Here is a 23,518-nt window from a genome sequence, read left to right as displayed (position 1 = left end):
CATACTTCACAGATAATTGTGATCTCTCTCTCTCTCTTAACATTGCCATTGGGAACCACTCATGTGGCATATAGTAGGTACTCAAGTTTTAATTTTTTGGATGAAAGGTACAGTTTGACTTAAATTAATGTGCATATTCAGATGAAGTGTGTGAGTGACAAAGATTGTCTCCTTGACCAAACTGTAGTCAAGCTCTTCTCAACTCTCTTTTTTACCAAGTTCAACCTGGTGTCTTTACTTGTAGAGTCTAGTTCCAGCAATAATCCTGCCAAGTCAGTTTAGCCAGAATCCTCCACCCTTAATATCTGAACTTCCTCAATATCTGATCAGATTCCTCATCTCCCAGTGATGTGTGATCACCCTGGCCTGTCTTCAGCAAGAATCTTGTTAGGTTTTTTAGCCAAAAGCCCAACCCCTGATGTTCCCTCTTAGTAATTTTTCCATCCACTGACCCCCAGCCCTGTTCCTTAGCTATAAATTCCCACTTTCTTTGATGTATTTGAAGTTGAGCTCAATCTCTCTCCACTACTGCAAATCACATTGCAATGGTCCCTGTACCTAACGAGATGGTCCTGATTAAAGTCTGCTTTACCATGCTTTAACGAATGTCATGAATAATTTCTCTTCTTTAACCTGAGGAAAGGAGAAATCAAGGAGGAAGTAAATAAATGACTTTGTCATCTATTCAATGGCTCAACATCTCCCGGGACCGGACCAGGAAATTGCTACCTCCTTAGGTGGCCCATTATAATATTAGAAACTTACTTCTTAGATTGAGCCAAAAGCTTTTTCTCTAAAACTGCTACCCACCCACTGATGCTTGTTCTACTTCCTGCAGCCACACAGAACTACTTCACTCCCACTTACGCGTGACAGTCCTAAAAATATTTGAAGAAAGTTATCACATTTTTTTCTCTCCAGGCTAAACATTGCCGTTTCTTTCAACTGTTTCTCCCACGGTGTGATTTTTTAATCTCACTATCCTGGTTACTCTCTCTATTTTCCTTGCTCCTATTTCCTTTCTTTAATGCTTCTTCTACACTTCTCTTCATTCTCACTGAGAGTATTGGCTTCCATAACCGTGACTACTCAATAAGAGTGTCCTTGTCATTCTATGGGGCAAAACAACTCATAATTCTGTTCTAGTGTTATCTTTTGCCCTTTGGCCTTTGATATTGCTGCTAGCATCCTAAAATGGTGATTTTCAATCTGTGTTCCTGGAGAGAGTTCAGCAGAAGTGCCTCAGGGTAGCTCAGGAGGAGCCAAGAGCCAGGAATGGAAATTTCCCACATCTCTGCTTCAATTAGAGCAGCTATACTTTTATACAGCTATATAACCAGCTGCTTCATGGAATTTCATTTGGAAAGATTATTCCGGTGGCTGGGTGCAGTGGCTCACACCTGTAATCCTAGGAGGATTCTCTTAGAGGCTGAGGTGGGAGGATTGCTTAAAGTCAGAAGTTCAAGACCAGCTTGAGCCAGAGTGAGACCCCATCTCTACAAAAATATAGAACAATTATCCAGGCATGGTGGTGCACGCCTATAGTACCAGCTACTCAGGAGGCTGAGGCAGGAGCATCACTTGAGCCCAGGAGTTTGAGGTTGCAGTGAGCTATGATGACACCACTGCACTCTAGCCAGGGTGACAGAGTGAGACTCTATCTCAAAAAGAAAAAAAATTGTCCTGGAAAAAAATTATTTTAAAATTTGAATTTTACAAGGATGTTCAGAAGACAGTGAGAATCCCCAAAGATGTTACCATAGCTCTGTTCAGGCAGGAATACCTTGTCCTAAGATTCAGCTTCTTCTAAGTAGCCTACCAACCTGAGATCAAGGTATCAATTGCATTCAGAGAGTGCTGCCTCTGCGCTTAATAGCACAGACAAACTTATCCTCCCCACTAAGATTGTTACCAAAAACACAGCACTTGTCCACAAGGCCGAATCAGAAGAATGAGGACAAGTCGTTTGGAGAGGAGGAAAGACAAGTTTTATTACTTTGGCAGCAAAGGAGGAAAAACGGTAGACCTTCTCATCTCAAAATCCAGATTGCCTGAACATGCACAAAAATAGAGAGATTTTAACAGAGGAGTTCTCAGCTTCAGGCAATTACTGTACAACTACAGTGGATGATTCTGATCATCCCATCTCCACTGAAGACAATCTCATGACCTCCGCTCAGGACCTACCTTTACCAGGTCTGGACTGGGCCATCTCCTGTTGCACAAATAAACAAAAGACTTACCCCTGCTCCTCCCAACCACTGACCTGAGGCAGGGATGCAGGCTTTAGTTCTCAAAAAGGAGTGGAGAGTGTTTTAAACAGGGTGTTTTAAAGATGAGCTCCTGCCTGGCATGACTATCACCAACACATTCCACTTAACCGGCATTGGGGGGCACAGAAGGATAGATTCCATGGTGCATGGGAAGGGTGCTTCCTCAAATTCATAATATACGATGCTATATTTCCATTCCTGGAGGATGAGATGAAAATCAATTACCAGTTTCACCTGAGCAAGGTAGAGTATTATTTAGAGGCAAAATTAAGAACCACGTCCATACAAGACTTTTAGAAATTAGTTCCCAATCTCACCTACCCATTAAAATCTCCAAGGGAGTTTAAAGAATACCCGTACCCAGGCACCGTGCTGAGAGGTTCTGATTTAATTGGTTTGGGGTGGACCCTGGCATCAGTAGTTTTTAAATCTTCCCAGATGATTTTAACATGTAATCAGAGCTGAAAAACTTTCATTTAAGATAAGATCAATTGAACATGGTTTAAGCGGAAAACCATTTGTTCAGGCGTGGAAAGGCAGTGGAACTCATGGTTGAAGTGACCGAGGGATTTAATGGGAATACAGAGAGGTTATTTTGTGGTGACTGGAAAAGGGAAAAAGGTACCAGGAAGTAATCATTTCATTTAGCATGTCTCTCAGGCTTCAGAGTGATACACTTGCATATTGTAAGGGTGAGTTCATAGGAGTCATAGGACTCTCAATATGCACCCTGGAAAGATTTCTAAGCTATCAACTTACACACATGGCCAGGCTAGCCATAACCAGAAAGGCTGTTAGCCAATTACTGTCTTAAGAATAACAGAATCAAGCAAAGGTTTGAGTGCAGGGAAATGAGAGAAGGGGAAAGTAGAACAGACCGTATCAATCTTCTCTCTTGTTTTTACTCTCAACCCCTTGGCCCCTTGTCCTTTCTTTAAACAGTATTTGTTTAGTTCTTATGTATTAGACCTGAAATATCGAGTCCAGATAATTAAAAAATGAAAAGACATTAAGCTGTTCTCTTGGGACTTGATTTCCAGTAGATGAGCTGATGGTCTAGCTTTTCCTTCCTTTCTCATTCAAGTAAATTACATTCCATCTGTCAGCTTCTCCCCCTCTGATTTACTTCTAGACCTACAGGAATCTTTCATCCCCTCCACTGCTCCACCACCCTGTAACTAAGTCACCAATAACTTCCTGGCCATCAACTTCAGTCTCTCAATTCTCAATAAAGGTTTGAGTGGCCACAATACTTTTCTGTTTTACTGTGTGTGTGTATGTGAGTGTGTGCGCATGTGTGTTTGGCTATCTTCAGAATTAGACACTAGTGACCATCTTCTTTCCCTCTAGAAATTCTTGCCTCTCAGAGTTCCTGAGATTCTTTGTTTTGTTTAGTGCTTCTCAGTCCCTGATGGTTGATCCTCTTCCTTTCTCTATACTCCAGTATTTTGCCCTCTTCTACCCAGATGACTTTTTTTTTACCAGGAATGCACTTTTTCTCCCTCAATCGCCACATTTATTTTTTTGTATATTACTGCTATCATTATATTACTGACATCAAAATCAATATCCTCTGCTCAAGCGCCCCCAAGGCCAAAATCTATATATTTACCTATCCATTAAACATCCACCTAGGTGTCCCACAAGCATAGCAAGCCTACCACCTCCAAATATCCTCTCTTCTACCTCCCTAAACTGCTCTTCCTCCAAGCTTATATCTTGACAGAAAGAAAGAAAGAAAGAAAAAAAGAAAGAAAGAAAGAGAAAGAAAGAAAGAAAGAAGAAGGAAAGAAAGAGAGAGAGAGAAAGAAAGAAGGAAAGAAAGAGCATCCTCAGTTATCTAAGTAGTAAGTGGAGGAGTCCTTCTCAGCTGTTACCCCACACACACACACCCCAATATCTACATCAGCCAGTAAAATGATACAGAAAAAAAACTCTAAATTTAATTCTTAAATGGCATATATTCTTTTGAGGAATGTAGGGAAAATGACATTTCATATCCTTTTGATTAGAATTCTGTTAGCTGCAGTGTCACTTTTGGACCTTGGTTTTAACAGCTATTAATGAAACACACACTGTAGAACTATGGAATTGAATATGTCAATCAAATAAAAATCTATATATTTTATGTTTTATATCTTTTTAATGAGAAAAAGAGTCACAGGTCAATCACATGCTTTTCTTAAGATAGAGTTTTCTCCCCTTTCTCCTGAGTCCGATATAAGGATTAGCATCCTTTATTGTCAGTACTCCCGGGAGAAACCTAAAAAAGAAGCAGGAAGAGAAGTATATTTAGTATTTATTTATTAAAATATAGTAATAACAATAGTTATACATAAACCAGTCTCTGCATGGATTTGCGTATAAAGAAGTATGGCTTGTTAGCTGAGAGAAATTAGAATAGTATTATAAACTTTGCTTGCATCTCTCAAGGAACATGATAGCAAATCCATCTGTAACTCAAAGCAAAACTTCTTAAATCATTTTTCTTTTCTTTTTTTTTTTTTTTTTTTTTACAGGGTCTGGCTCTGTCTTCTGGGCTAGAGTGCAACCGTGTCATCATAGCTCACTGCAACCTCAAATTCCTGGCCTCAAGCAATCCTCTCCCTTCGGCCTCCCAGAGTGCTAGGATTACAGGTGTGAACCATTAGGCTGGGCCTTAAATCCTTTTTCTTTTCTTATTTTTCACAATTCCTTCATCCATTTCCCAAAAAAAAAAAAAAAAATCTGTCTCTCTCCATCAACTAGCTAGGTATGCCTTCCTCTACTCTTCACCACTTACTCCCACCCAGCTCTTAGTCTCTCTATCTAAGTCTTTTCCCTTTCCTCTAATCCTTCTGGCCTTATACTTCTCCACTAGTTTTCCCAATTCCATTATAGGTAATTTTAAAACCCTGGAATCAGACTGGTAGAGACAGACCTCTCCTTAGAGACTAAAGAAAGGAGAGAATCTGTGTGGGCAAGTGCAGAAGTACCCTTAATTAGTAAAAGAGTGGGAGAACTCGTTCTTTAGGAATGTATCTTATTCCCACCACATTCATTTATATAGTACGTAGCTGAATGGTAACTTCCACACCATCTGCCTGCTGACTTCTAAGTCTAGAAGGAGGCAAAGGAAATCTGATTCAGAGTTGTACATCTCCTCCATAAAAGTAAACTTCCTCTAGTATATCTCTTCCACAGCACGTATAGCTCAGTGGATACTCTGAAGAAATCCCTCCAGTATTTCTATCAAAAATCAAAATGAAGGCTGACTTCCAGAATGGCACTGTGGTGAGGAGCTTAGCAGACTCACTCCCCCAAAAAACAAATACAAGTGGTGAAAATTATAAAAATAAAATCACTTAATGTCTCTTGAAATTGCCCTAAGAACATAAGCAAATGAAGAAATATACTAAGTCTTGGTAAAAACAGCAAGAGTCTGTGGCACCTAACCCATGATGTGCTCCCTCCCTCATCCCCCCAGTTCACCATGAGGGAAGTTTCAATATGGGTGGGTATGGCTAAGAACATAGGGCTCTCTGTCTCCCCAGTTCCAAGTCAGAGGGTGGTATCTCCCCAGGAGGATTATGTCGCTAGCATTGCTCACCCCACAAATCCCAGGTCCCTGTGACAGAGAATAAATTCCAGGTGAATGTAGCTAAGATGTTGAGGGCTCCCTTCCTCCACCCAGCCCCCACACATAGGGTGGAGGCTCTACCCCTGGCATAGCAGTCCAATAATACTGGGGCCCCAATAACCCCCACCCACTCATGGGGTGGAGATTAAATATTGGGATAGGCAAACCAAGAAGACCAGGAGCTACTGCTTCACCCAGAACACAGCTCATAAAGAGGGTGTCACTCTGAGAGAAACAGGAAACTACCTTTACTCCCAACTCTGGAGCAGCGACTCAGAGATTTTGCCCAGAGGTAGAGACAACAGAGAGATTAAAGTTCTACCTTCAAAAGATCTGACTTTATTCTGAACAGAGTGTGGTGAAGAACAATCTTAAGGGTGCTCTCAAAAACAATGGAGATATTAGTGGTGAGCAATTAAAAGGGGTCCGGTAGCTCCATGAGAGAAACAAGCTAAACCATAGGCCAACTAGTTTACCAGAGAGAAACATGGAAAAAGACAGCTGAAAAGAGCCTTCCTTGGGTCAGAAAAACCTGAATGACTGGCTTCAATGTCTACCCATACAAAGGGTCAGAATTTAATTGGATCAGACTGTGGAGCAATTTTTGCCCCCCAGGGCATTACTGAAAACAATAGAGCAATCAGTCAGCAATTAGTGGAGGCTAGCAGTTGAATATGATACCAACATGGGCAGAAAGCTTAAACAAAGAGATCAAGGACAGAGACACCAAAGAGGGCCCAATGAAAAGCACTGTCATCCCAAGGTGACTGAGCACATGCCCAAGGCTGTGCCCTCTGAGAAGCTGACATCAGAGTCTTCACACTGCAAGGGAAATAAACTTTATTAAAATAGTCCAGCCAAGTCATTTAACAAATAAATAAGCAATCAAGAACAAAAAGAAGTCTGGGGGTGAAGGGGATGGAGGGAGCAAGAAAGGGGAGAAATCCGTAACCAAAATTGCTACAACATATTATCTAAACTGCCCACGTTTCAACAACAAAGTATGAGACATGTAAAGAACAGAAAAGTGGATGTCAACCTAAGTAACAAACACAGAGAGGCTCTCTAAAAGAAAATAATATTTATTTGGGAATTGCATTTGCAACGGTTTTACTTGATAATCTGCACCTTCCATCTAAAACATTGCCCCAATTCACCAGAAAGTAGATCAATGACTATATCACTCCTCCTCCCATAGATACGGAAGGGCAAAATTGACAGTGGGGAATACGTAACAGAAGAAATGGCTTGAAAAAATGATAAAAATATTTTATGTTGCTTTAAAACATCCCCTATTCCTTTTGGAGAACTAGGACTCAAATCCTTGCCTCAGGCCAGTGGTCAGGAGGAGCAGAAGGTGTCCTTTGTTCTTTGTGCAACAGGAGATGGAAGTAATCTGGGCAAAGGTCATGAGATTGTCTTAGCCGAAGATGGAATTGGTCAGAACATTTAAAAGCTCTGTACTTCTGCTCAGAAGCAGGACACTGGTACTTTGAGACAGGAGTCTGACAGCCTCCTCATTTGCTGGCAAATTAATAAACTTCTCTTTTCTTCTCCTCAAACCACTGGTCCTCATTCTTCTGATGCAGCCTCGGGGAAAAGTGCCAAACTTTTGGTAACAGAAATATGGTTCTGGCAGGAACTGAGACAGAGAGCTTGCACCCCTGCTCTCTGTTCAGGCTCTTCAAGGCTGTGAAAAAAAAACTCCCAAAAATAATTTAACCCACAGGTGCTTGATCAAACAAAGGGGCAGTTGTGCTGTGATCTTTCCCTTCAAAGGAGCAATTAAGTGATGTGAGTTTATTCCTTTTACTTTCTGTTTGACAGTTTCTTTCTCTGTTAGCCAGTTTATTAGCAAGGCCATCCTTTCACTGCACATGTTGTTTTCAACACAACCTGCCCTAATACACATGGCCACCTTCCTGAACCCCTTATAAAAATCCCTACCTTCAATTAGTTGGTTGGAAACAGGTTTGAGGCAGTTCTCCATCTTCTGGGTGATGTCATCTGCAATAAATCCCCTTTTTTCCTTGGCAATCCTCATTATCTCAGTAATTGGCTTTCTGTGTGGCAAAAAATCAGACCTAGTCCAGAACCCCCTTGTGGGTTCAGTAACAAAATCAGGAATGAAAGGCAGAATATTACTATCATCTTTCAGAAATCATAAGGATTATATATGTATCAACTGAAGAATCACAAGGTTCAGAAGTTTGGAAAGGAGAGCTTTATTTCTCACAAAGGTTTGTAGCCTGTAGGCTGGGAAGCATAGCCTTGGGTAGAAGCCCAGAGCAAGCACTTTGAAGGAGAGGTAGAAGAAACAGAAATTTATGCTGAGGTGGCCAAGTATGCATATTTAATGAGCTATAGGAGGAGTCACAAATATTTATGAAAGGAGAAACAGGCATTGAGCTTCATGCCTCTTCATAGGTCCCACGTTTAAAATATGGTGGCATTAGCATGATCTAAGTTTGGAGTTTTTGGCCCTCTAACATCAAAAGGTGAAGCAGAGGACGAGAAGATTACTCAGTAAGCAGTCTCCCTAAACTGACCAGAACCACTCACTGTTGTGGTCTTTTATCAGGAAAGAATGCTGGTCTGCTGCATGGAAACCACAAAAGGGAGGCGCAATCATGAGGTTGGTTGAAATCAGTGGTGAAGCAAGTCTTCCCAATGGGCTGGTTTCTGTTTAGCCTTTAGAGAAGAAAGTCTAATGGTGGTTAGCAAGGGAGGGTGTATAATAAGGTGTTTCTAACCTCCCATCCCATCATGGCTGGGAACTCAGTTTTAAGATTTCTCTGGGGTCCCTTGGCCAAGAAGGGGTCCATTCATTTGATCGGGGAGCTTAGGATTTTATTTTTCTCAGATGAAAACTATGAACAACAGCAGGCAACAAATAGATAACATAGAAGAAATGAGAAAATTCTTAAAAAGACAAAAGCTACCAAAACCAACTCAAGGAAAAATAGAAAATCTAAATAGATCTATAACAAGGAAAGAGATTGAATTAATAATTTTTAAACATGCCAGCCTCATGGCATGTTTAAAATTATTCACTCAGACGATTTCATGGATGAATTCTACCAATCACTTAAAGATGAATTAATAACAATTCTTCACAAACTCTTCCAAAAAATAGAATTAAAAGGAATACTTCCCAAATCATTCTATGAGGCCAGTATTACCGTGACACCAAAATCGGACAAAGACGTCTGTGTGGGGGAATTTTCTGTTCTTGGCAGTGATGATCCTCTCTGAGGGCACTTAGGCTGTGGTTTCCCTTGCTAGGTTGTCAGTTATCACAGATTTATTCACTTTCCCGGTGACTTTTTTCTACTGTTCTTTGACAAATAGAATGGATTGGCCTCCCCAAAAATCATTTGCAACTTGCTTCTCTCTGGCATTCCTCTACTAAAGAGGTTGGACAGTTCAAGTACTTACTTTCTCAGACCCCCTTCAAGCCAGGGCTGGCTAGTGACCCAGCTCTCGCCCTGTGAGATTGAACCAAGAGACACTCACAGGGGCTGCAGGAGAGCTAGATGAGAGCAGCAGACCTAGTGCTCACGTCACTCTCCTCGGTCCTGGAGCTGCAGGACACCCTCATCTAGGGACCACGAGGACAAAGGTTTCATGCCAGTGTACAATAGAACTTTAGAGATCATTATGAAAACAAAAAATGTAAAATGCCTTAGGAGCCATTGGCATCACTAAATATCCCAGAAATAGACATAAGTCATGGAGCAACACTGGATCCTCATTCACAGGAGCTTTTCAGGTTTCCTGGAGGAGATCAGTAAAACGTGCCAGGATATGTTTGGGGGATTTTTACCGCGTTGTCCCCTGCTCCTTGACTTCAGCCTCCTCTCTCCTGGGCTGTATTTCAGTGAATGATTTCTCTTACAAAAGAAATACATACCCACGGAGTCCCAGCTTGTCTTTTCTTTTTCTCAGAATTTTCCTTTATAAGCAGGAAAGATATTCCACTCTAAACCCACGTGGGGGTAGTCCCTCTTTTCTCCCCAATTCTGAATTAAAATTCACTGTTCCCAAAATAGCTCAACTCCTCCTAGTGCATTAGTGAAAAAAATGGAGACTTATTAATGATTTGGGGAGGGTGGGGGAAGCAGGAAGATAGGTTTACATTGAACACCACATGGCAAAAAAAATTTCAGTAAAATAAAAAACAACCTTTAAAGATCTGTTTTAATCCCATCAATCACCAAGCACATTTTTGTTCCCTCTGCCCTTTGCTCGCCACCCACAGGCACTTCCTCCAGCCTCGGGCCCACCCTGCCTTCCTGTTCCAGGCAGAGTAATTCAACTCCTATTCTGCGTCTCCTCCCATGCATCAGCTCACCTTCTAAAACCAAGATGCATTTTTAGGATGCATCCTTCTTAGAAAGGGGTCTGTGAGAGGATCATAAATAAGAATTTTTTTCCTGTCACACCACAGCCGCAGATGTTGCTGTTGAATTTAGTTCGCTCAGACTCTGTCTTGCGTGTGACTACATTTCTTCTCCTCCTTGCACTTGCTCGACTGGTCAGTCCTTGTTTTCTTTTCCAAAGTTCTTGCTTCTTCTTTTTCTTTTATAATTTCTATCTCCCTCACACTTCCATAACTTGCCCCTCCCCTTTCTCTCTAATAGAAAGTGGGTGAGGGTGTGATGTGGGGGAAAGAGAGGTGTGAGGAAGGGAAGCAAGGGTAGGGGCGCACTGGTGGTTGGGGAAGGGCACGGTCTTAGGCTGGCTCCCCAGACACACAGAGTCTGAGCCTGGGCTTGGGTGCATGTGATTTGTTAAAGGAATGTCTCCCAAAAAAGCATGGAGGGGGTGGAAACGAAGCAGGAAAGAAAAGGGAAAGAGCGAGCAAGGATGTGGTCTGGGGTGAGGACTAATGTTCGCCTGATCTGCAGGGAGAGAGCCCTGGAGCACAGGATCAGTCAGTCACTGGCTGTGTGTTGTCCAGGAGGATGCAGAGGCCGAGTGGGCCAGGGCCATGCCCTGGAGAAAGGGGGCAGCAGGGAGCACCAAGCAGCCGACACTCATGGCAGCAGGGGTATGGCGGGCACAGTTAAGGGGTATGGGTGGGAAACCCCACGGTTTACTACAGGAACTAACATCTCTCAAGGAGTGGCTGCCACTCTCTCAGTAATTATGTGCCAAGCACTGCCCTCTCAAATGGTCTTGGGTTTTCTCATTTAATCCTCTCAACAGTATGGAGGGACAGATGACCTTTTCCTCCTTTTGCCGATGAAAAAACAAGGCTTAAGTAACATGAAATAATGTTTGAAATTACAGGCAGCCAGAGGCAGAGCCTGGATTAGAATCTAAGGTGATTTACTCTAATATCTGAGCTTTGAACCGTTGTTTGGTTTTTGTAATAAGTCTATGAGATAAGTATGATACCCCCAATTTACAAATAAGTTTGTATCAGGTCCATTAATGTACCTGTACTTGTGTACCTGGCAAAAGCATAAAGACTAGGGAAGAGAATGGAAAATTACAAGCTATTTGCTGAGGTATAAAATGATGAAAGATGGGATCACTGAGCCAACAAGGAAACTAGGTTTGTCTGTGCGAGCACAATTTCATGAAACTGGAAGAGACAGGTCAAACCTTCTTTGGAATTCTCTGTCAGAGAGATGTGCAATAAATGACCAATGTTTCCCTAAGAAGTAGAAATTAAAAAGAAAAACTTATAAGTTTAGATAACAGCTTTCAATCAACCCTCCTGTTTTCTCAAAGCATCTCCATCTTTATCCATCTAGTGACCAAATTTCCACATTCTCTCTCCGTGTCTCTCTCCCTCTCTCCCCTTCAGGTAGCAAAGGCCTGCAAGACAGGGGCCAGGCCTTCTGGTAACCTGTGGACACTGGACTGCCACTTCATAGAGTGGTTTGGGATCAAGTGGAGGCTCTTGCCACAAGACATCCCACTATACGTGAGCCTCTTTCTCTATAGCATTTTTCATGTAGGGTTTCCTGGCAGGGCTGTATGTTCTCTTACTCCGATCAAATACTTTTGACTGAAAAATTGGAAATGGCTTAGAGAAATTGAGAAGGGAGAGAAGACAGCCTGCCGGTGAAATTGAGTCCCCTTCCTAATGGGTACCCTGCAGACTTATGGTGCTCCTATGGAATTATACCTATTCTAAAATTCATGACCTCTGGGGTGGTCTCCAATTGCCCTCCCCCCAATGTTTATGTCATCTACTAACTAGAGCAGTGATTATGATCACAAATTCTCTCCCTCTATTGGGTCCTGCTGTGGTCTGAAATGTGTCCCACAAAATTCGTATGTTGAAACTTAATCCCGAATGTGATGGTATTAAGAGGTGAGGCCTTCAGGAGGCAATTAAGGCATGACAGCAGAGGCCTCATGGATGGGATTAGGGCCCTTATAAAAGGGCGTGAGGGAGTGCATTTTTCCTCTTCTGCTCTTCCGCCACGTGAAGACACCTAGACGGTGCCATCTGTGAGGAACAGGCTTTCACCAGACACCAAACCTGCCAGCACTTTGATCTTGGACTTCCCAGTCTCCAAGATCTGTGAGAAAATAAGTTTCTGTTCTTCAAAAATCACCCAGTCTCCAACATTTTGTTATAGCAGTGTAAATGCACTAAGACAGGCCCATAGCAATTGACAGCATTCCACAAACTCCCTGATAGAAAACTTCGTGATTCCCAAATCAGGATACATGAGGAGAGAGTGCAGACAGGGCCAGCACATACATATCCTCTGTGTTCCCACTCCTGACCCCGGGGAGGCATCTCTAAGCAATTGCAGCACTGTTTAACACTGAGTCTAGATGTTACCTTATCATCTGTAGGCTCAGCACACCATAAAGCCAAAAGCTATTTCTCAGACATGACACAAAAGAGAAAATCAATTTTCCATCCTATACTAGTCAAAGTGAGGCAGTTCCATCTGCAGGGTTCAAAGGGAGCCTGGGAATCAGCCATGTTATTATACAAAGCGCCCCCGATAATAGGAACTTTATTTATGAAATGTTGACAAAAGGTGACTGAGTAGCACCAAGACAGAAGAGCGCTTTTCTGGTTGGGGTGATTGAGAATCACTGTTTAGACTATGGTGACGAATCTAAGCCAAAATGTCATTTACATCAATAATAGCAATATGCTGAAACTAATTAATACTTGGGATATAATCCCAAATCACTCCAGCCATCTGAATAATAGGAAAGATAGATTTAAAAATATATATATTTTCAAATTCTCCATTAAAGAAGTGCAAACTTATTACCATTGAAAATTTCTAATTTAATAAGAACAGAAAGCAGATGAAAACATGTTTACGGCTCATATCTGCCAAAGAGAATTAACTGCTATGCACTTTAAAATTCTTCTTTCACTGGGAGATTAGGTGCAATAAAGCCCAGCACATCTTGTCTCGACCGTGAAATAAAACGATCATCTGCTTATCTATCATTTACTTCACACAGAGGGCTCACACCAATAAAACTATGATTTTATAGAGCTATGAAGACAAAACCCATAAAACACACCGTACACTTTTATAGCTTCAAGATATGTCTCTCAAAGAGGTGAGCCAAATATTTACAAACAAGCGCATCTCATTATTCTTTTTATTTTTTCAGACTGATTTTTTTCACAATATGGTAATTCCCCAGGTATTTAGAGATCAGATTCTAGCAACTCTTCAGGTATCTGAGCGTGATCACTGTGATCAGAATTTCCTTAATAGGAAGAAAATGTTCTGAGTGCTGTCATCTAATGCCTACTCAGTAGAGGCAGTCCTGAGCCAAGAGTCAACAAAATTGCCACCCCTACTCACTGAGGTAGGGGGAAAAAGAGGATGGGGCCAGAGACCATAATCCAGGGTTCGGAGATAGTTCTTTCCAAACAGACAAACAGCCTCTCTTCTGGAATCACACTCACTTTGAGGGCTTCTTTTGAAGAATCTTTGATCTTTTGGCCTCTGAACTCTGTCTGTTCAATTCAGTGGAAATTTATTTAACAACACTATAACCCAGGCACTGGAGAGATATGAAGTCCTCGGGAGCTTATTGACTGGAAGAGAAACAGACGAGCAAACAGAGGATGCCAATGCAGTCTATTAGGAGTAAAACAGAAGTAGGCACCAGCTGTGGTGGAGGATATGGACAAGGTTAACCCCATTGGAGGGTGACGGGGTTGTGGAGATATTTTGGAAGGGTTCTCAGAAGAGCTGATGCTTCAGCATAATTGAAATGCTGTACTATAATAGTATTACATTCTAACATTTCCTATCTGTTAATGAGATTATAAAATATATAAACTACTTTGCAAAAAAACATAATGCCTATGTTTTCTCATAAAATCATATAGGAAATTATTACCTACAAGAAATCACACATCTTGATTCTAGTGTCACCATGGACAGGTCTCTGATTCCTTCTCCTTCTATCCCTTCAAAGATTCCTAACCTGGAAGGGAAGGAGATCAGAAAACGTGATTAGAATGATGTGAGGAAAGGAATAAAAGTGCCTAATAAAGGTAATAAAGAGAAAAGAAGCAGACTATACTCTCTTTTTTCCCGACTTCAGACATCCTATCTGCAGCAGTGTAAACTGGGGAAAGAAAGACAATTTAACTTGAAATAAAGATTGAACATTTGACTATAACATGGATCTGGAAAGCATCTTTCGTTATCTGAAAATGATGAGGAAAGTTATGGGAATGGCCTTAAATTTCATTCAAGGGCAGGGAAAGAACTAGCCACACATAATAATAAAGGGAAAGTAGTAAACAAAATTAAATTGCCTCATGATTTAATTCCAAAGCAGTCCTTATTCAAAAAAACAAAAACAAAGCAGTGCTTATTCAACGTAAGAAACATAAATGAAGTCCAAAAACAGGAAGAAGAGTTAAAAACCATGGCAAAGGAAAATTTCCAGAAAATAGAATAAAAAAGAACATCAAACAGGAGGGGAAAAAAAAGATATGAAAATTAGAGACTCAATCCAAGAAGTCTAACATCCAGTAAACGATTTCAAAATTAAAAACAGGTGAGAGCTGTATGATCCAGCAATTCCATTTCTGAGTATAAGCCCGAAAGAATTGAAAGCAGGAACTCAAAGACATATTTGTGCACCCACGTTCATAGCAATACTATTCATAACAGCTAAAATGTGGAAGCAGCCCACTGACAGATGAATGGATAAACAAAACATGGTCTGTCCATAAAATGGAATATTATTCAGCTTTAAATAGGTAGGAAAACCTGACACATGCTACAACATGGAAGAATCTTGATGACATTATGCTAAGTGAAATCAGCCAGACACAAAAGGAGAAATAGTGCATGATTCTACTTAGGTGAGTATGACGGTTAATTTTATGTGTTGGCTTGGCTAGGCTATGGTACCCAGATATTTGTTCAAATGCCAATCTAGATGTTGTGGTGAAGGTATTTTTTATTTTTTTTTATTTTTTTTATTTCAGGGTATTATGAGGGTACAAACATTTTGGTACATTTTATGTCTTTGCCTCACCCAAGCGGGGATTAGAGGTGTGCGCTTCCCCTCTACAATGCTCACCGTGTCCTTTAGTTGTGAGTTTACCCCCCCACCCCCCTAATCCCTGGAGAATATCACTAGCATGTGAGCACCATAGTGTTAATCAGTTAGTGCCAATTTGATGGCGAGTACAAGTGGAGCCCATTCTTCCGATCTTGTGGTGCCTCACTTCGGATAATGCGCTCAAGTTCAATCCAGGAAAATATAAGAGGTGTTAGATCACTGTCGTTTCTTATGATCGAGTAATATTCCATTATATACATATACCAAATTTTAATAATCCACTCATGAATTGACAGGCACTTAAGTTGTTTCCACACCCTTGCAATAGTGAATTGTGCTGCCATAAACGTTCGGGTGCAGATGTCTTTATTATAGAATATCTTTTGCTCTTTTGGGTAGATGCCTAATAGTGCTACTGCTGGATCGAATGGTATTTGTGTTTTTAGTTCTTTGAGGTATCTCCAAATTCTTTTCCACAGAGGTTGCCCTAATTTGCAGTCCCACCAGCAGTGTAAGAGTGTTCCTGTCTCTCCACATCCTCACCAGCATTTGTTGTTTTGGGATTTTTTGGTAGAGGCCAATCTCAATGGGGTTAGGTGATATCTCATTGTGATTTTGATTTGCATTTCTCTAATGATTAGAGATGTTGAGCATTTTTTATATGTTTGCTGGCCATTATTCTGTCTTCTTTTGAAAAGTTTCTGTTCATTTCCCTTGCGCATTTATTGATTCCTTTCTTTGGTACTCTGAAATAACTTCACAAGAAGTCATTTACTTCTTGTGGATTACGAATGTCATTTCAGAAATAAAATTCCCATAAAATGAATGAGAGTTTCAAAGCACAGCTTGGATGTACAGAATTGTTTTAGCAAAAACTTTTTTACGTGGCATAAACTCCATAACAGATAGATGTCTTCTTATCTGAAAATGAATAAACACACACAGGGAGGCACTGCCAAAGTGTTAGCCTGTGTTCTAACAAAGAGCACAACCACCTCAGCCCGCCCTTCCTAGGCAAATAGCAAATCTTCCTCTTTTGACAGAAACAAATCTGGCTAAAGAAAATGTAATGTATTATTTCATAACTGTAAACTAATTTTCTTATGAATTTACAGACAGAGCTGGTGAGAGTCTCTATGTGTCAATACCACAATGCAGAAAAAACACTTCTCCTTAGAAGGTGAGAAGAGAGAACTTGATTAAAATGCTGTCGATAGGAAGTGTCCGTCATAGATCAAATAGTGCTGAGAGGAGCTCTTGCTTTAATGCCCTGCAAACTGTGGGAGCAGATGTTGCTATTGGCTCAGGGGAGTCATCAAGGAAACATAAATATAAAAGAGCAGTTTTGCAAGAATGTTTAGAGGCCTTGTGGTAGCAGAGGGAGAATGGGTCTTCAAGGCATATCTACCAAGATAAGGCACGAGAGAGAAGTCTGAATTTATAACAGTCATCAGCTGTAGAAGAAGCTAGAGACCTTGACATCATTAGCAACAACTCAGAGTAGATCTTTCCCGAGTGGGAAGTATTTATTGGTCAACTTACAGTCATTATTCCCGGCTCTTCCAATTAAGATTACATGAAAAATCTAACCTGCCAGAATTAACATTCTATGGGGGCTTGTCTTCCTGAAATCATCACCATAGCCAAGGAAAAAAAAAAAGTCTCCCTGTCCAGGCCAATTTAAAAATAAATTGCCATCTGCCACCAGCAGGAAAACTTCAATAGCCACAGAACAAAGACACTATTCCAAGGCGATTGTTGAGTATCTGTTGCAGCAAAGAATAAAAAACTAAGTGTCCCCACACGCAATGGCACTCATAGTTATTTAAACAAAATACAAATATTTTCCACTTCATCAGGGTTTAGTCATCTTATCTTTTGTCTTTTCTAGACGCATAGGCACATAATTGACTAGAAAATGATACTTTCTCTAAATTTTATCTTTCCAGTTAAAAAAAAATAATGTATATTCAGTCTTGAGTGGATATTAGAATAAACCAATCTGGTAAGCTATTGTGTGGATAAAAATATGTCAAACAGAAAAGAAAATTGTTAAGATTTTAGTGACTACAAACTAAAACCCAAAGAGTAGAAAAATTAAAAGCAAGAAGCCAAGATTTCATTATGTGAGTTAATTGCATTTTCACTTCTTATACCAATATGACACGTGGGCCACCAGCCCCCTCTCCCAACCCATGCCAGCAGGCACCATGAAATTGACCAATAAGAAACACCAGCCAAGGTCCATTGACATCAGAATGTATTCCTGCTGTTGGCTGAGGTTTCAAAGTAAAGGGAATTCCATGATCACAAAGCTCCTTTGTCCAAGATCCGTTGGAATAAACACATATTTAGGGTTAAAATTAATTGTGGTTAGCTATCTAGGGAGATTAGTGGATATTTGGATTATTTTATAATTGAACTTTCTTAAAGTGAATTATACTTTTCTTCGAAAGGAACGGGAGAGAAACTATTCTCTACATATTTTTAAACTTTGTTATATTTTATAATGTTCAAATGATTTGGTCCTTTTGAAGGTGATCAGAATATGCCAACTCAAAATAGCCACTGGGACATAAAAATTATTTTGAGAGGAAGGCATTTGGGTTCCTGAAATCACTTACCTGCCTAAAAGCAGGGCCTCCCAAAAGAACTAATTGTCATCAATCCTTTCTCCAGGAGCAACTCTTGTCTTCTCAGAGGCTAGGAGTGAGTTGGGCACCACACCTAAACAGACATTGTCACGAGACTATCAAATTGCCCATCTATTCTCCACAGGATTCATTTATCTTTCTAAAAAGTTATTTGTTTTCCTATAAATGCCTTCTCCTCCTCCCTTTTAACTATTAAAATGGTACCACCCCTTTGAGTTATTCGTCACTGAGCACTCCCATGTGTATGTACTTTTTTTTTATCAGCACAGAAATTTATTTGAATTCAAAATAATACGGTTATATTTCAAATAATGTAATAATTATCTAAAGAAAATATCATCATTGACTCTGAAACAGGTCTAAAGATGTCATTCTTTTGAAGTCAAAAAATATGTAGTAAGAATGTACAAGGAAGCAAAAAAATATAAAAACAAGTCTGCTGAGTGTTGGGAGTTGTAGGGGATATACTAAGACACTATAACTGAGTCCACATTATAAACATGCAGCAACAGCTTCTCTTGCTTTATCAACTCCCTAAAAATAAAGCAGTAACCTCAGTAATGCAGTAACCACTTGGTTAACAGGACAAATTTCCTGAGGGACACAAGTAATAATTCACTATACTTCTCTTCTCCTCACACTGATTCTTTTCTTTACTTTAAGATGGGATTCATCCTGTTGACAAAATATTTGGTTTATTTGTAAGGTAGAGTAAATAATATCCTGATTGAAGTATACAACAATTTAACTGAAGATGCTCAGGGATCAAACTTTTAAAATTAAGGTCAATTCAGCTAGTTAGCAGAGACCATCAGTGGCTTGTATGAAAAAGTTTTTCAGATAATATATGGATTTAATCAAAGGTCACCTGTCTGCTTTTGATAGTTTAGGTCACACTAGTCCCTAGGATTTTTCACCCATTTTTAACTGCTTATTCTTTTTGTCTTTTTAGCAAACATATACTATCTGTGTAGGTACTTTGCAAGCATAAATAAACTCTGTTTTTCTCTCTTGCTAATCTGTATTTTGTTAGTTTAATTCACAGGCCCTCAGTTACTGAACCTGAGTGGGTAGAGGAAAAGTTCTCTTCTCCCCTATATTCTTCAGACAGAGGTCCAATTTGTTTTGTGGTACACACAGAAATTTCCAGTCGGCAATATGAACACACACATTTTAAAACTCATACCTACTTTTGTATGCCCAGGACTCAAATCCTTCCTTCTGTTGGTCATGGATAAATGTTTAGAGTCTCAGATGAGGAAAAAGTTTAATATTATGATAGCTACCTCTGGGTCCAAAGTCGAGGCACAATTCACACAGGAGATGATTGTCTTTGTTAAGTGAGCTCTCTCTTGAATCGCAGCTCTTTGCGTGATGCAGGTGTAAGACAAGCATTCAGCCATTGTCCTGGGGGAAGATGTGACAGAATCCTGTGGGTTTAGTGCTCCCATCCACCTAAGTCCCCTTTGTATATGGCACTCAAGAGGAAGGATTGACCACTTTGCTTAAAGATCCCAAGACCTGGGAGGTGTGGTGGGGAGGATACTGAAGCCCCACCTGAACTGGGTGGACCAGGGTGGCCTTGACATTAGTCCACTGGGCCAAAAAAGATGTCATGAGCTCCAAAGTGGAATAACTGCAAGAGAACAGGGAGTTTGGGCTGTAGAGCAGGCTCAAGTGAAAGACAAAGGGTGGAGGATGACCCTGGTTCCCAGTGGTGCTGAGTCTTGAGCCCCTGTGGATACACTGCTGTGCAGTGTCAGGCTATCGGTTTGAGCATTTGAATGTAACCTTGAAGCCAAAGCCCAGAGCACCAACAGAAGCCTTTGCAAGGCTCTGTGCCAGGAAGGGGATCACTGAAGGAACACACAAGATTTCATCAGGCTGTCCAAGATATTTAACAGCATAATTGAGTGACAGCAACTGAGGCAACCGTCAGCTAAGAGCTGATTGGACTTCCCACCTTGCTATCTCCCTAGTGTGTGGAAGCACTAAAGCTTCAGTCCAAGGGTTCTTGGACAATTGGGAAGAGCAGAAGAAAACCAAAGTGGGATTTATTTAATTTTTCACCAAATAAAGCATGTGAGGATAAAGAGTATGTAGCGATTTTTACCCCCAAGCTGGTGAAACAGGTCATATCAATTACATAAAGAAAATCATTTTAATTATTTGAGCTAATATATGTATATACAACAACTGTTCATTAAAATAAGATTGTTAGTCATATTTAAGGGGTGAAAACTAGCAGTTTACTCACTATCCACATGAGGGGGAAAAAAGGGGCCACTGATTTGAGAAAAATATCTCATAAATATTTTTCCTTTTTTAGGAATATAGAGATGTCAATTTCAACATTATCAAGGCAAAAAACATAACAAGTAAGAAAAACAATCAGAATTATATGTTTCTCTTTGAAGGTTATTCTCACAGAACACAGCACCATTTTCCAAGATCTTTGCGATCTTACAGGTTCTCTTTGTTTAAATTTTGCTTCCAAGGACAGATTGAGATTAGCAGGAAACAAGTTAGAAACAGTTATGGATATTCACAGGAATCTCTTTATTGCACAGAAAATCAAGATTGGGAGTCTAATGAATTTTTCCAGTGCTTTATCAAATTAGATTATTGGAATGCTTTCAGTGATACAGAAAGCTCTCTCCCCCAGAAGGTGCAGTGCAGAGAGGATCTTTCTTTCTCCTCTTCCTGAGCCTCTTTCATTAAATAGAAATATTTGTACTGACTAGAACTATAAGCAAAAAGAGGGCTGTAGGGATCAATGTTATTGGTAGAAAGGGGGTGAGAAATGGATAGAGTTTTACTTAGTAACTGCAAAATAAAGAGAATATAGTATAGGGGAGAAAAAAAGTTTTTCCTCCACCCTCTTAGGTTTAGTAACTGACACCCATAAAATTAAACTGACGAAATACAGATTAATGGGAGAAAAGGAATACAAATTTTATTTATTTTTTACTTTTTTTAACTAGATCATTTTTTTAAATTTCAGAATATTCTGGGGTATAAACACTTTGGTTATATATATTGCCTTTGCACCGCCCAAGTCAGAGCTACAAGCGTGTCCGTCCCCCCGACCATGTGCACTGCACACCTCACCCATTAGGTGTGAATTTATCCATCCCCCTCCTTCCCCCTCCCACCTGCCCAACACCCGATGAATGTGACTTCCATATGTGCACACAAGTGTTGATCAGTTAGTACAAAATTAATGGTGAGTCAAATTTTATTGATGTTAAGAGTTTTATGTGCACAGGGGCTTCACAGAAAAGAAGTGAAAACTCAAAGAAGGAGTTAGACTCAGAGGCTTACACACTATTTTAACAAAGGGCAATAAATTATGGAGAAGTGACTAAATAAAAGAAAGGGGGTTTGGGCTTCTGGGGCCAAAAGATTGTGGAAAAGTGAATAGGAACTATCTGAGGGGAAGTAATGGGAGGTTAGGGTTATTTTAGTAAGATTTGTTTATGCAGACTCGTCTCAGTACCAGCTCCCCCATCTTCAGTGATGTGTTGCTCTCCTCAATCTGGCATAGGAGAGGGGGAAAATTTATGCCCTGCTTTTAGGCAGAAGGAGGAGAGCAGAGAATTCTTCTTGTATCTGTTCTTTCTCAACTCCCTTCAGCTCAAAATAATCAATATGCCAGAGTGGCATATTTGGGGTGACATGTTCTGATACCCTTCAGTAGCAACAATCTTTCATTTCATTAGATTATGAATTTTAAGATTACTTTGGGTGATACGGAAATTAGATAACCCATAAAAGTAATGTGTACATAACCTCGAAGTATTTTGAGAAAGAGAGATCATGGACAAAGAGAGATGGAGAATCCTCTCCTGGAATTTTATTTCCCTAGTACCACTCAAGTTTGTTTTTTTGTTTGTTTTTTTACTTTTATATGAAGAGAAAGAATAAGAAGAGAAAGTTGTGAATACAATTTACCTTTATTAGCTCTGCCTGATAACAAGAACTATCATAAAAGCAAATAAAAACCACAAAGGACATTGCATGCAACCTTACACACACACAAAAAAGTATTTCTGCAAGGACATCTGCTCAGCAACTGCCTGTCCAACCTCAGATTGGCACTACCCTTGTTATTGATCCTCGCAGCCTAAGACAATTTTCACCAAACAACTATGTAATCCTCCTCATTCTTCCTCTAAAAACCTTTATCCTCCTTTACCTCCCCGAATACGCACATAATTTACTATGGCACACATATTCCCATTACAATGCCCATTCCCAAATAAATATCATTTTCTTTTAGAGAGTCTTTCTCTGTTATTTAGGTTGATACCTGCATTATCAACATCCCCCACCAGAGTAGTACATTTATTACAATTGATAAGTCTATTCAATGAACTCTTTTATTGGCAAATTTATCAAACAAGTAATTGGCCAGGTGAATTCTCCATGCTATACAAGAGGAATAACTCTTACTGTAAATTTCTAATAGCACCTTGTGTAAATATAAAACCATAACTCTTTCAGCATCAGTTTCTTATCTGTAATAGAGGAGCTATCTTTCTTTTCTTATCCAAATGTACGGCTTACAGAAAAGAACTACAAGCTTTTTTTCACATATCTACAAAATAGTAAAAACTAACATTTATTAGCCGGCATGCTGGCGTGTGCCTGTAGTCACAGCTACTTTGGGAGGCTGAGGTTAGAGGATCACTTGAGCCTAGGAGTTCAAGGTTGCATTCAGCTATGATCAAGCCATGCACTCCAGCGTGGGTGACAGAGCCAGATCCTGTCTCTAAAAAATAAAAACAAAATTAAATTTTAAATTTAAAAAATTACAACTATGTACCAGAATGGTACTGAAATGAAGAAGACAAACAAGAATAAGGGTTGACGAGGATGTGGAGCAACTGGAATTCTCACTTAATCCTGGTAGGAAGGTAAAATGCTATGCAACCTCTTTGGAAAACTTGGTAGTTAAAAAATATTAAACATACCCTATAACCCTATAACACTACTACTAGGTATTTATCTAAAATAAATGAATATATGGATATAAGTATAGACACACCCACGAAGACTTATATAAGAATATTAATAGTATAGCTTATATACAGAAAAGTACACAAGTCATAAGTGTTTGACTTACTGATATATTTTTAGAGAAAAACAATGTAAACAACGCTAAGGAAAAAAAAACCAGAACATTACAAACATCTCAGAAGCCCCACGTTTTTCCCTTCTCAGTCACTAACCTCCCAAATGTTACCTATTAATACCTTGACTTCAGTGATGATAGATTAGTTTTGCCTGTCTTTGATGTTTATATAAATGGAATCATTTGTACTCTGTACTCTTTTGTGTCTTACTTTTGTTATTCAACTCTATGTTTGTGAAATTCATCCATATTGTGTGTAGTTGTGGTTTGTTCATGCTCATTTCTGAATAGTATTTCA

Source organism: Propithecus coquereli, unplaced genomic scaffold (genome assembly GCF_000956105.1).
Source record: "Propithecus coquereli isolate 6110/MARCELLA unplaced genomic scaffold, Pcoq_1.0 Scaffold39, whole genome shotgun sequence".
Lineage (NCBI taxonomy): Eukaryota > Metazoa > Chordata > Mammalia > Primates > Indriidae > Propithecus > Propithecus coquereli.
The sequence above is the reverse complement of the archived record's forward strand: the minus strand, read 5'-3'. Positions refer to the sequence as shown.